The 14,465-nt window shown below is 39.8% G+C and overlaps 1 protein-coding gene and 1 long non-coding RNA gene across 2 annotated transcripts in view; one reads left to right on the forward strand and one right to left on the reverse strand.

Moving 5' to 3' along the window:
• Window positions 1–14,465, reverse strand: part of LOC138972052 (uncharacterized) — a 542,426-nt gene that overhangs the window by 60,504 nt on the left and 467,457 nt on the right. The gene's annotated exons all lie outside the window — the stretch shown is intronic.
• LOC138970638 (uncharacterized) lies at window positions 9,016–12,514 on the forward strand. The gene is made up of 2 exons (XR_011457031.1): window positions 9,016–9,443; window positions 10,836–12,514. It is a non-coding gene; the product is annotated as an uncharacterized lncRNA (long non-coding RNA).

The raw sequence follows: 14,465 nt of genomic DNA on the forward strand, positions 1-14,465 counted from the left end.
TAATGTAGTGTTTGTTACGCATATGGGATCAGTGGATCAGAATGCTTTTTATATTTAGTCAAGTTTTGACTAAATATTTTAACATCGAGGGGGAATCGAAACGAGGGTCGTGGTGTATGTGCGTGTGTCTGTGTGTGTGTGTAGAGCGATTCAGACTAAACTACTGGACCGATCTTTATGAAATTTGACATGAGAGTTCCTGGGTATGAAATCCCCGAACGTTTTTTTCATTTTTTTGATAAATGTCTTTGATGACGTCATATCCGGCTTTTCGTGAAAGTTGAGGCGGCACTGTCACGCCCTCATTTTTCAACCAAATTGGTTGAAATTTTGGTCAAGTAATCTTCGACGAAGCCCGGGGTTCGGTATTGCATTTCAGCTTGGTGGCTTAAAAATTAATTAATGACTTTGGTTATTAAAAATCTGAAAATTGTAAAAAAAAATAAAAATTTATAAAACGATCCAAATTTACGTTTATCTTATTCTCCATCATTTGCTGATTCCAAAAACATATAAATATGTTATATTCGGATTAAAAACAAGCTCTGAAAATTAAATATATAAAAATTATTATCAAAATTAAATTGTCCAAATCAATTTAAAAACACTTTCATCTTATTCCTTGTCGGTTCCTGATTCCAAAAACATATAGATATGATATGTTTGGATTAAAAACACGCTCAGAAAGTTAAAACAAAGAGAGGTACAGAAAAGCGTGCTATCCTTCTTAGCGCAACTACTACCCCGCTCTTCTTGTCAATTTCACTGCCTTTGCCATGAGCGGTGGCCTGACGATGCTACGAGTAAAATGGCATTGCGTTTCATTCTGTGAGTTCGACAGCTACTTGACTAAATATTGTATCTTCGCCTTACGCGACTTGTTGGTCTTGTGTCAGCTCCGACAGTTGTTGCTCGCAAGATGCGTATGTTAACGCTTCAGGAAGTTTCCAGCATGAACTTCTTTTACTTCGCTTCTTTTACTTCGCTAAAGCTCGCATTTTTCATGATCCGCTAACTTCGACCATTATTTTTAATAATCACTGAGACTCGGCATGTAACCTCTACATAAACTTTTTACGCAGCACCCCGGTCGGAGTGACGGATGCACCACTCGGCGGCGGGAGAGAGAGAAGAGACGGGCATTCCCTCCTTGGCGCCACGGATCCGGTGATTGTGGGCGCAAGGTTGTATCAGCGCTGGAGTTCTGGAAACCGGTGGAACCTCACCCCATGGTCACCACGAGCTGTATTTCGTCGTGGGTGATATGGATCCAGAGTATGTACCCGCTTAATAGTGAGTAGTCATTGTATTTGTGAATTACCCCTGAAGAAACATAATCGTCAGAAGGATTGTGTGAGACGAAGACGTCGTCAACTGAGAATTACGTGACATGTGAAATGTGCGTAAAGTGAAACTGTGTTAAACAGGAAACATAATCGTCAGAAGAATTGTGTGAGACGAGGACTTCGTCAATCGTGAGACAGTTAGACTCCTACGCGTTTTCAAGATATTATTCTTATTATACATGAATGCAAGTGATTTGTAGACTGCATGAGAGATAACATATTTGTATTTTTGTGTTGATGTTACAATATAGGTACGAGGGCAAAGGGCAGTAATTGTGTTTCAGTCTTTGTACCTAGTTTGAGTGCTGTGTGTGTGTGAGTAAAAGTTAGTTAGTAAACAGAGCAGAGCACGCATATTTTCTGATATAGTAACAAATACACACAGACACTTAAACGAAAAACCACCCGTAACACTCGCCAAAGGCGATGTGAAACATCTACGAGGGCCCCAAAGGGGGGGTATCATCACGATTACGGGAAGGGAAAATTTAGCTTTCACGATCACAGTTACCTTGATTTTTGTTTTCACGATCACGAACACCAGTGGCAAATCACGGTCACGGTAAAAGTTTCAGGTACAGAAAGCACGTGTCAAAGTAAACACAACCACACAGTAATTCACTCCTCTGGATCTATTGTTTGTTCAACACAAAGTGAGAACTGTTGCACTTTCTTATTATTATTTGTTGAATTCTCTTTCATACACACATAGAAATACATATCATGATTTGTAATCAGTAACAAGAATGTTGTTTTCATTGTCCTCTCTCTCTCTCTCTCTCTCTCTCTCTCTCTCTCTCTCTCTCTCTCTCTCTCTCTCTCTCTCTCTCTCTCTCTCCCTCCCCACTCATACACATTCAACTCCCACACCCTCACTCACACACATGAATACATACTTGCACAATTTCACATTTCCAGAGCTAAATCTTGTAAACCCATTTTCTCAAAAACTATTGGGTGGATTGAAATTAAAGTACATGTATGTGTAATGGGTTCTTTATTTTCAACTTTGCCATACAATTTGAGGTACACCATCGCCTGGTTTCATGGCCTTGAAAAACAAACAGGAATGCTACAGGCCAAAACTGGTTTTACCTGAAAGAAGCGCGCAGTGCCAGTGGCGAAGCCACAAGCCTGAGCCTGCGAAGCAGACGAGCCAACTAGGGGGGTCCGGGGGCATGCCCCCCCGAATTTTTTTTCTAAAAACGGTTAAAATCTGTGCAATCTGGTGCATTCTGGGCATCATTTTCAGGGCTGTAATAGTGTTGTGATCTTGTTAAAAATCCCATTTTAGCCTCCCCCCACCACCATTCAGCACACCTCCAAACTGGTGAAAACAACACAACTGTGCCTGGCTTCATTTAGACCGGCGCCCGGTCGCGTTGCGCGATATTCACACGGATCGTTTTTGCGGAAATTGTTCAACTTCACCGGAATAAATTTGACTTTACCGGATTTTGAAAACGGCTTTATCGGATTTCCGGCAATTACCGGAAAAGTAACATGCCTGACAAAATCCCCAACGAACATGACTTTGATCGTCTTTGACATGAGGATCAAATGACCCAAACTGACACGTCTCCCCGCCATTGTTTCTGAATTTAACCCATTGTTGATAGTAAAGTTTACAGGCGCTAAAATAAATCCAAGCTTAATGCAAAGAAGCGACAATTAGAATCTATGCCAAGCGTGTCCACGTTGCTGGGATGAAAAAACACATTTCTAGTTTCGGTTTTGGCTACACGCAGACTCGATCTCGAGCCAGTCGAGGTCACACTGAGCGAGTGACAGCCGGACGTGGCAATGTCGACAATGTCAATGATCTCACTCAAACTCAAAGATCTTGAACAAATTTCAAGATCTTTGCCTTCATTCAGAACAGTCATAGAGCAACATAGATCAACATACCTTGATATTTCGTCTTCGGAAAGACCGACCCGCAGAAGGAAGGCATTCTCGCCGCCTGCTTTGGTCTGGCTTTCTTTCTTTATTTATTTGGTGTTTAACGTCGTTTTCAACCACGAAGGTTATATCGCGACGATGGTCTGGCTTGAATCCACAAAATATAACAGAAGTTCGATGACAGTACCGTACCGCTGCACGCCATTTTTGATCTTCGAATTCGAATTTGACTGAATGCACTCAAAACTTTTGCACGAAGCCCTTCCATTGGATGAAGTTTGGCAGACTTTTGCAATTTGCCTTCTGATTGGATCTCTGTCAAAATCATATTTCTGAATGTGTTGTTGCTTCCCTTCAATCGGGATTGGCTCCTTGACGAATAGAGGATCATAGAGTGATCCAGCTGTGAAAAATGTACGTTGAAAATAAAATGCTTTGCAATAATGCCCATCACGATCACGAAAACAAATGACGATCACGATCACGAGACTTGATTTTTTTGTCATCACGGATCACGGGCAAAGTCCCATCACGATCACAGAAATGAAAATTTCGGCAATCACGGTCACAGAAAAGTCAAAAAACGCCAATCACGATCACGATTTTAAACCCTTTGGGGCCCTCATCTACAGCTGCGATTTTTCTTGGATATTTTTGTGGAAACTTCAGTTTATCACACGTTTTGCCACGATTCCAGTGCTTGACACGCAAAGGAGATAATTATCGACTAAAATCAGATCAGTTGCAGAGGCTGGCGTGACAGAAGTTTAAAAAGAAAGTGCGAGTCGATAGTGTCGTCTGCTATTGCTACGAACGAATCGGAAGATCAAGTTTGTGCATTCTTCTTCGTCCAGAATGAAAATTGGCTGGAAACTATGCTGCTTCCCTTGCAACAGCTGGGATGGAGTAAGAAATCACCATCGGTGGTGTACGTTTGAAGCACGTTGCCATGAGTGTTTTGAGCCACGACTTATTTTAGAGTTGCGGAGCGAAATGCGTACGGCAATAAGGACATCACGGAGTTTGCCATTTATGGCAACGAGAAGGCAGGCCCTATATCTTTTCTCTTGAAAAAAGCAAATAAACTGCTTAGAAAAAGAACAATCAATACAAAAATGACTTTGTTCAGCCATGGTGCAACTTGCATCTCCTGGGAAATCTGGTGCAGTGAATACTAGCCCAAGCAGAGCAGGGAAGATTCCAAGCAGCTGATAAGCAAGATGGTAGACTAGTAGGTATATATTTTTTTCTTCTTTTGACAAACATGTAGAAGTTTATATATTTGTTTAGTTATGTGTGTGGCTCTGTGTGTGTGTGTGTGTGTGTGTGTGTGTGTGTGTGTGTGTGTGTGTGTGTGTGTGTGTGTGTGTGTGTGTGTGTGTGTGTGTGACTGTTTTATGCTGAAGAACAGAATCTAAGTAACAACACCCTGATGCAAAGACACTGAATAGGATGCAAATTTAGTCAGTTATGTGCTGCTACTGTGAAGCTTGGTTGTCACAAGGTTTGTCAGTGTTGGGGCAAAACATCTGTTCTTTCCTCATTTATTTTCTCGAGCATATTATATATAGCTTGCTCCTTTGATCACAGTTTTCTTGTGGCTCAAACAAACATGCATTCACATGGCCCAGTGAGTGAACATTGCCTGTGGTCATACTTCCCATGCAGACCATATGGTTTCTGCATGCAATGTATGTGCAATAACTGTAAACCAGATCGGCACTGCCTTAGCACCATTCACATGATTTGTCAACATCTTTTTGTTCACTGTTTGACTATCAGCACTGACATATGCATGCGCCCAAATATCGTGTTACATGTATCACATTACAATACCTTTTTTTTCAAATGTGTGTGTGTAAGGGTGGGGGAGGGGGGGTCATTGTTGGGAACATGTGAATAGCAGTATATGAGTTTGCCATAGACATATATTAATTTTGAATTTATGTTGTCTCTACAGATGCAGAAGCTGGAGAGGAGCTTCCAAAGTACCCATGGCATTGCAAGGCAATTCACAGAAGTCAACCCAAATATTGTAGAATAGAAAGTAAAGGACACTGTCATGTGACTCCCTAATTATTCAAAGCAAGTCCAAAAGAGGTCCAAGATAAGAGGCTTCACTGATAACAAGTTGGGAGTTATGGATTGGCATACTTTACGCAGCGTGCACATAACGGATGAGAGTTGATCATTGTGACCTTCGAACAGTTTCCTTGGTGCTTGCAGAACACTGGCTGTTGTTATTTTAAATTTTGTTGAATTTAGTTTCTGTTTTTCTTGTGGAACTAAGCAAGACTTGTTGTTTTGTTAGTGTTGTTTTGTTACATGTTTCATAAACGTCTGTGTACAAAAAATACATTTTCTTCACGTTTTGTGTATTTTTTCAAAACTACTTTTGTGTCACTTCAAAAGCCTAAGGCTTTTTTTCTAATAAACTTGCGTTGTTGAAACTTTGCATACATCTTGAGTGTGTTATTTTGCAGAAACTGACAAAGGTTTTTCTTAAAAAATATATTTATTGAGAAGTTATACCGTTTTGGGGGGCGTTTTTTCATGAATTTCAACATCACTCACTTTCATCACTGATATTTTTTAAATGACTTTAGATATCAAAACAAGAAGGGCAAAGCCCATACGACTCACATGCTTGACCTTGACCTTTACAGCAATGACATCATACACTAAGAACTGCTTTACACATTTTCCTACCAAAATACATGTGACCTTGACCCAAGGTCAAGGTCATCCAAGGTCATGCAACACAAAGCTGTTAATTCAAGACATAGGAAGTACAATGGTGCTCATTGGCTCTTTCTACCATGAGATATGGTCACTTTTAGTGGTTCACTACCTTATTTTGGTCACATTTCATAAGGGTCAAAGTGACCTTGACCTTGATCATATGTGACCAAATGTGTCTCATAATGAAAGCATAACATGTGCCGCACATAATTTTTAAGTTTGAAACAGTTATCTTCCATAGTTCAGGGTCAAGGTCACTTCAAAATATGTATACAATCCAACTTTGAAGAGCTCCTGTGACCTTGATCTTGAAGCAAGGTAAACCAAACTGGTATCAAAAGATGGGGCTTACTTTGCCCTATATATCATATATAGGTGAGGTATTGAATCTCAAAAACTTCAGAGAAAATGTGAAAAATGTGAAAAATAGCTGTTTTTTAGGCAACATTTATGGCCCCTGCGACCTTGACCTTGAAGCAAGGTCAAGATGCTATGTATGTTTTTTGGGGCCTTGTCATCATACACCATCTTGCCAAATTTGGTACTGATAGACTGAATAGTGTCCAAGAAATATCCAACGTTAAAGTTTTCCGGACGGACGGACGGACGGACGGACGACTCGGGTGAGTACATAGACTCACTTTTGCTTCGCATGTGAGTCAAAAACGACTCTATCAGTTTCTCTGCATTGTGCTAAAGTATAAATAACAAGCATCAAAACAAAATTTCATGCAGTTTTAAAAAAGCCTGAGGGTTTTAAAAAGGGGCAGTTTGGCGGCCATCTTGGATTGCTACCATGGCAACCGATGGTCCATTTTTTTTCTCAGGAGATGGACTGAATACTTAAATTCTGAAACATTTGTTGACCCAAGAGTTAAGAAACAAAAAACAATCACTTTTAACACCAGTGCCTCCCCTTAAAACTTAGTTTTACGCGGCCTTATAAGTGTATAGTGTTCACTCTGTCTGTATGTCTGTCTGTCGGTCTGTTTGTCCGCTAAACTTAGATTATATCTCTGGAACTGACCGGTCGATTGAGCTGAAATTTGGTGTGCACGTCGCTTGGAACTGGCGAACATTCGGTGTAAGATTCGTACATGTAGTAAAAGAGGTGATTTGAGCTTAACACGCCTTTACACAGCCAGCAACAAATGAATCGGACCTTAAGCGCTTTATGATGGTGACATGATGGTGACGCCTCTCAACAAACATTTGACGTCGGCATAACTTGCAGTACGCAATTGAAAATGCATTAACAGCTAGTGAAACCTTTATTTGGAAAGCTGCACATACCTTTAGTGTTGCCAGCCAAACGAAATTTCATGCGGTTTGTCAATTCGCATCTCCCGCCAAATAGTAATTACCATTTCCCGTGAACACGTTCTGAAGCTAAAAGACTGTGTGCGGTATGCCAAAATGTACCCCCATACCATCTTTTACAATATCCTTACGTCATCACACACAATGTCTCGATGTAAAGTACTCAAAACAGAAATAATTCTCCCTCTTGCCAAGACTATAGACTTCCATGTAGGCCTTTGACGTAATTAGTTCACGTGCGGGACTTAATGTGAGCCTGGCCGAGGGCGACTAAGACCTACCCGGTGGCAGTCGAAAATTAATTCGTAAAAAATGTGCAGTGTTTAACTCTGTGCGTGAAAGTCAATAAAACTTGTTTTTTGTTTTTTTTCAAACGGATAGCTACCCGAGGCATGACTGAAAGCCCTAGGGGCTCCGTGCACCTGAAGTTGACAGGTCCAGTAACTTTAAGGGCAGACCGGGTAGGCAAAATTAGTTATTTTTGGTCTCATACACCTTTTTGGGGTTGTTGCATTTTTCACACCTTTGAACATCCTGGAATGCATTCAATAATCTGCTTTTGTCATTTTAGACATGTATTCATGTAAATAAAACCATTTTCAAACCGATGTTTTGTTGTTTTTGTCTGTGTTTTATCAAAAAAATCGAAAAAATGGTCTACTTTGGATACTCCGTGCTGGTAAATGTGGGTGTTGCGACCCATCTCGTCATCGGCGCTTTTCCGGAAATGACCTGCGCTTTCTTGGAATTCCAACAATGGCCGCCATTGTAGGAATTCCAACTTTGCGCTACGCGATTCTAGAAATGTACCGCGCGCATAGTGAGAATTCTGCTCTTTCTTAGAATGCGATGTAAAATGATACAAGTCATGATGGCCTATGATGATCCTTGTGTTTTAAAGTGATCAATGCTTAGTCTTGAAAAAGCAGATGCCTTTTATAACGCACCAAACCAACCGAATTACGAAAAGCAAAAACGCTTTTGATAACTTCGGCGGGCTGTAACAACACAGTTCAACGACCCATCCCACTCGACCAAAACGCACCAATTTTACGTAATTTTTAACGTTTCAGATCTTGCATTTTACAACAACCAAAACACAACAAGAGTGTTCCGATACAAGTTACTTTTCACTGGTAACTATCGATAACCGTTTTTACTCAGTCTTAACTGATTATATATATTAAACTCACACAGTCTCTCTGGGCTGCAGATACAGCATTACGTCCCTTTACTGAGTAGGCTCTTGTCACTGCATGGTAATCTAGGCTCTTAAAACGTGATGTGCAAGTCTGTGCGCTATATTGATGTGATAGTTGCAAAATGTTGATTCAAATTAAAGATGATTTCAGCCTGTTGTAACAAACTAACACTCTACTCTGAGAAAAAAATCATTGTGTTCAAAATAGATGGAGACAGCAGCAACTAGCTAGCTGCATGCGCTGAGTGTCACCGAGAGAATTGTTACACAGTGTACCCCCCCGCAATTCAAGACTTCCCCTGTATAAGACCTTGCTTTTTCATATACCTTATTCATGACCTGTGAAAAGGGTATACTTTTTTTGTGCCAGTCGAAGGGTTGCCATTTCTAGAACGAGGCAGCTCGTTTCCGGAAATGCGGCGCTTTGTTGGAAATCAAATGAGGTTTCGGGAAATCCCGATTATTCCAACTCTGCCCCGGATTCTTACTTTGCGCCCAACATGGGCACATGACATGACCCTTCGCTGTTCAAACTGTGTGGAAATTTCCGTTCTTCAAGATGACGTCATCACCGTTGGGGAATTTCCGTTGACATAGGCACAAAGAGAGAGAATCCGTTCCAACCGAAACCCCGGAATTAATATATGCAAATATATGTAGGTCAAAGGCATTTGGCGCAAGCGCAGTAGACAATTTATCAGTCCCCCGGTGTCAACAAATCCATGACTTTTTCACCGATTCAGCAGCATTTTTCAAAGTTTTGAGCTGCGGAGAACAACCCTAACATTGGAAATGTTCGGCATAGTGGCAAGAAATATCAGAGAAAGATGAACCAGCAGCAGCGAACAGTAGAAGGAAGTAACAACACTCCGAAATGAACCAACATGATCGAATTGAAGCAGACGACATTCTAAGATTCTTGACTCGACGAGGTGGGTTTTGCTTCTTTCTCTTTTCGATCTTGTTTGTTTGACAACGTGATTTATTGCACATTGTTATGTTGTTGTTGTTGTAAGAATGTGTTAGGGTTTGCAGGTAAATGATAAACAGTTTGTGTCTGAAGTATTTTGCGGGTTTCTTGATCCAATTTACTGACCATGCCGTCGCCGCACCCCCCCCCCCCCCCCCCCCCTCCCTCGATCATCTCTGTGATATCGTCTTCACAACCCCTATTTTATTGTTCTTCGCTGGCCAGTCCTTGAGAGCTTACTATGGTGTAACATGTCATCATTATTCTTTGTCTGGAGTCAAACTGAGAAGCAGCATCTGAGCGATGTACGACTGACACAGTTTCTGTTTCTGGTCATTGACCGTAGGAAAATAAGTACCCTACTAGAGAGCGTTCTCTAATTCTAAAGGATTGGTTTACACCAGCATGGCTGACCAACCTATCATTGACAGAAATATTGTTGTCAAATCTTTTCCATTAACTAAGGAATAAAAAAATAGATCCAATTTACTTCACCAAAGAAAAAAAAAGAGTTAAACTAAAGGACTGGGGATGCAACTCATCATCATGAATCAAAAGCATAAAGATCACCTGCAAACAGTGCTAGGTTTAGGAAATCTGAAAATGTATACACACACACAGAACACACACACACACACACACAAAACAGACAACAGACAAGAAACAAGCAAATACATAGCAAGTGTGATGAAATAAATTAATTTTAAAAGAAAAATATGAAAAGAAAGAAAGAAAGAAAGAAAATAATTCAGCTAGTTTCAGTATTAGTTCCTGTGTGTATGTGATTGTGTGGTTACTCAAATCCCATGGTAAACTTGACATGTAAATTTTGTGATAGGGGCCGGTATGTATATATATGGGATAACCTGTGAGGTTTAGTGTGTGACAGGGTGAGAATACTTTGATTTCTTTTGCTTTTTCGTGGCTGCTTTTATTTTCAATTATTTATCATTATATATATTAAAACATACACTTTTTTGTCATTAAGTTGTGTGTGTTTGGGTATTAATAAGTAGTGCAAATCCACATGTAATGAGTATGAGTCACTGTTAAATTAATGAATGTCTTTTGTGTGTGTGTGTGTGTGTGTTCATCAACCGACATATGTGGGTACGAGCCGCTGAGGTGGTTGTAAGAAAACCCGCCTGGTTTAGTGGTTGGGGGCCGATTGGGATTTCTGATTTACCGGCCTAGCCAAAAAGTTGAGGTACACCCCATGTAACATGGTCATTTGCAAAATAAAGTACAAGCACTTGTTGACGTTTATATTGAGTCTTAAAATTTGCAGCTTATTACAAACAAAAACCATGGACAGTTGTATCAAATATTAAATCAGTGTTTGTGTATTTATTAGGTTGGAGCAAGGGGAGAGCCAGTCCTCCTGTGGTGGCAGCGAGGAGAAAGATTGACCTGATGGAAAAGTTTGCTAAACCGGAACTACCCTCTTCCACAGCAGAAACATCAGATACTTTGCCATCTTCTGACCCATCACAAGCAGATATGGATACTGGTACTGTGCAACGTCACTCCGCTGACATGTGTTGGGCTTTTGTCAACATTGATCAGCTCAATCTATTGCTGAAAGGTCTATATCCTGTACTGAATGCTTGTCTGATAGCAGTCTGATTATGAAAGAAGGTGATGCATCACCCCAAGGATTTGCACAGGCCCTGCATCTGGAGTGCATATGAGTGTCCATTCAAGTCTGCAGTTGTTTACTCTTCTCCCGGTGTTTGCAACGCTTCGGGTGGTAAAGTTGCATTTAAAATAATCCGCGTATGACCATGTTGGTACATGGAAAGGGACATTCAGCTTTACAGAAATTTGCTGCAGTGTTAGGATTGAGCACAGAAATACTGTAATTAAAATGTTGCAACTTTTGAATGGCTTGATAGCTTTGTTCCATTTGTGTATATATAATTATGTAATGTTGTTGATGATTTTGTGAAGCATCATTTCTATGCAATGGAATAAGAAATCAGTGCATCCGTTGGGTTTTTATGAGTCTGACAGTTTGGTTCTGATCAATATTTTCATATCAGCACAAACACAGATAATTGACTTTTTTAATGTTTTCATATGATTTTTTTTTAAATCAAAAAATCTGATAATTTGATTATCAAATCATTTCCCCTTCATAGTTAAAGTGTTATTCTGGTTAAAAAAAACACCCCATTAATTCAAGCTCTACTGTGGTACTAGTTTACCGGGGTACTAGTGAGACTCTTTTACATGCTGTTTTCTCTACATGTAATTTGAGACAAAATGTGGTAATTAAAATGTTGTAACTTTTGAATGGCTAGATGGATTTGTTCCAATTTTGTATATGTTGTTTATGATTTGTGAAGCACCATTTCTGTGCATGGAATAAGAATACAGTGGATTCCTTGTGTTTTTATGAGTCCGACAGTTTCGTTTTGATTCATATCTGCACTAACATAGATGAGTTTTCAAATGATTTTTTAAAAAAAGTCTGGATAATTTGATCGTCAAATCATTTCCCCATCATAGTAAAGTGGTTATTCTTATAAAAACATATCAATTCAGGCTGCACTGTGCTACTAGTTTGAGGTACTGGTTGGAATCTTTCAAATGCCGTTTTCTCTGAATGTAATTTTCAGACAAACATCTGTAATTAAAATGTTGCAACTTTTGAATGGCTTGATGGATTTGTTTCATTTTTGTTTATGTTGTTTATGATTTGTAAAGCGTCAGTTTTGTGTATGGAATAAGAGTTAAGTGCATTGGTTGGGTTTTTATGAGTCTGACAGTTTGGTTCTGATTCATGTTTTCATATCGGTACAAACAAAGATGGTTGTTTTCATATGATGTATATAAAAAAAATCCTGATAATTTGATTGTCAAATCCTTTTCCCTACATAGTAAAGTGGTCATTCTGATAAAAACATATGAATCCAGGGTGCACTGTGCTACTGGTTTTTTTATGTACTGGTTCAAATCTTTAAAATGCTGTTTTCTCTGAATGTAATTTTCAGACAAAACGCTACAATTAAAATGTTGCAACTTTTGAAAGGCTTGATGGATTTGTTCAGTTTTTGTATATGTTGTTTATGAGTTGTACAGCATCAGTTCTGTGTATGGAATAAGAGTTCAGTGCATTGGTTGGGTTTTTATGAGTCTGACAGTTAGGATCTCATGTATTTTTCTTATCAGAACTGAACCGGTAACTGAAAATGCTAAATTAAAACAAGAAGAGCAAACGCTCGATCGAGTCACTTTCGCAGTTCTGAATATTATATGAGGCATCAGATGGACAGGAAGAAATTGCTATTCACAACACAATACAGATGTAAATAATTTGATGTAAAGAATAATCCTATAAAGTTTGAATCAAATCCGATGAATAGTTTCAGAGAGGTGGTCAAAGGTCACCAAAGCAGACGTCAAAGTGTAGAGGTCACTGGGAGTCACGTTCACATAAAATTTGAGCCCGGTCACTTTTATAGTTTCCGAGAAAAGCCCAACGTTAAGTTGTGTGTTGCCGAACAGAAAAGGCTAGTTATCTCCCTTGTTTTTCTGATAACGTTCGTAAAAGGCTACAGATGTAAATACTTTGATGTAAAGAATAATCCTACAAAGTTTCAATCACATCCGATGAACTTTGTCAAAGATATAAAATGTCTAATTTTTCCTTTGACGCTGACCTGTGACCTTGAAAAAGGTCAAAGGTCAACGAAACCATCGTTAAAGTGTAGAGGTCATTGGAGGTCACGACTAAACAAAATATGAGCCCGATCGCTTTGATAGTTTCCGAGAAAAGTCCAACGTTAAGGTGGTGTCTACGGACGGCCGGCCGGACGGCCGGCCGGACAGACTAACACTGACCGATTACATAGAGTCACATTTTCTCAAGTGACTCAATAATATATTGCTTAGAAATGCTTTTCGATACACAGAATTATTAAACACACACATATTGCTGCAAAGAAGAAAAATTGGATCAAAACATGCACTGGTTCACAAACTGCAACATTTTAAAAAAAAGCACATTTTATAACGTTTTTCTCACATTTTGGTGAATAAAACCCCCAAAAATTGCTTTTCACTCAAAATTTAAAATGGTTTCCCTTAATTAGGTTATTCTGCTTGCAAAAATCAAACAAGCAGCAAGCTGTTTCCAAAATAAAATAAAAAAGTGCTTGCCTACCCTGTCCCCCCTTAAGGGATAATTCTAAGTGGGAAAAGTATATAAGAAAAAGAAAACACAACACACTGGTGTTTCCAAGATTAACAAGAAACTTACTTTCATAGTTTAGAGTGGGTGTGACATAAAAGTGGAAGACACGAAAAGTGTCTGCTTTGGCAACTCTCCAGAATCTATAGTAATTTTGGTCCGTTTGTGTCCCGGTGGCAGCACATTCCGCGGCATTTGTGGACAGAGCCGATCTCACCCGTAGATCGGTCGTGCTGTCTGCCGTACCCACATCCAGTGGGCTCATCTCAACCCCAGTGAACTTTGCCACCACGTTGTAATTCACTGTAATACAGACAGCAATTGCGTAAGCAACTGAGACAGGCAGACCCACACATACACACACGCACATGCACACACACACACACAAACACATACACATACACAAACACACACACACACACACATACACACACACACACACACACACACACACACATTCACACTCACACATACACGATCGCAACATGTGCCACAAGATAAGAAAACCAACTGCTCATACGAATTACCCTCGTTTTCGAAATATAAATCAACAAGTCGCGTAAGGCGAAATTACTACATGTAGTCAAGCTGTCGAACTCACGGAATGAAACTGAACGCACTGTATTTTTTTCACCAAGACAGAACAGCTACGTCAATCCACGCGAGAAGGAAATCGCTCACCTCCCACGTGCAAAACGCAGTGATATGCATACGCCAGAATAGCGCGGTAGCGTATTGTGCTAAGCAGGAAAGCGCGCTTTTCTATATTCGTGTTAACTTTCTGAGCTT

The sequence above is a fragment of the Littorina saxatilis genome, linkage group LG7, assembly GCF_037325665.1.
Source record: "Littorina saxatilis isolate snail1 linkage group LG7, US_GU_Lsax_2.0, whole genome shotgun sequence".
Lineage (NCBI taxonomy): Eukaryota > Metazoa > Mollusca > Gastropoda > Littorinimorpha > Littorinidae > Littorina > Littorina saxatilis.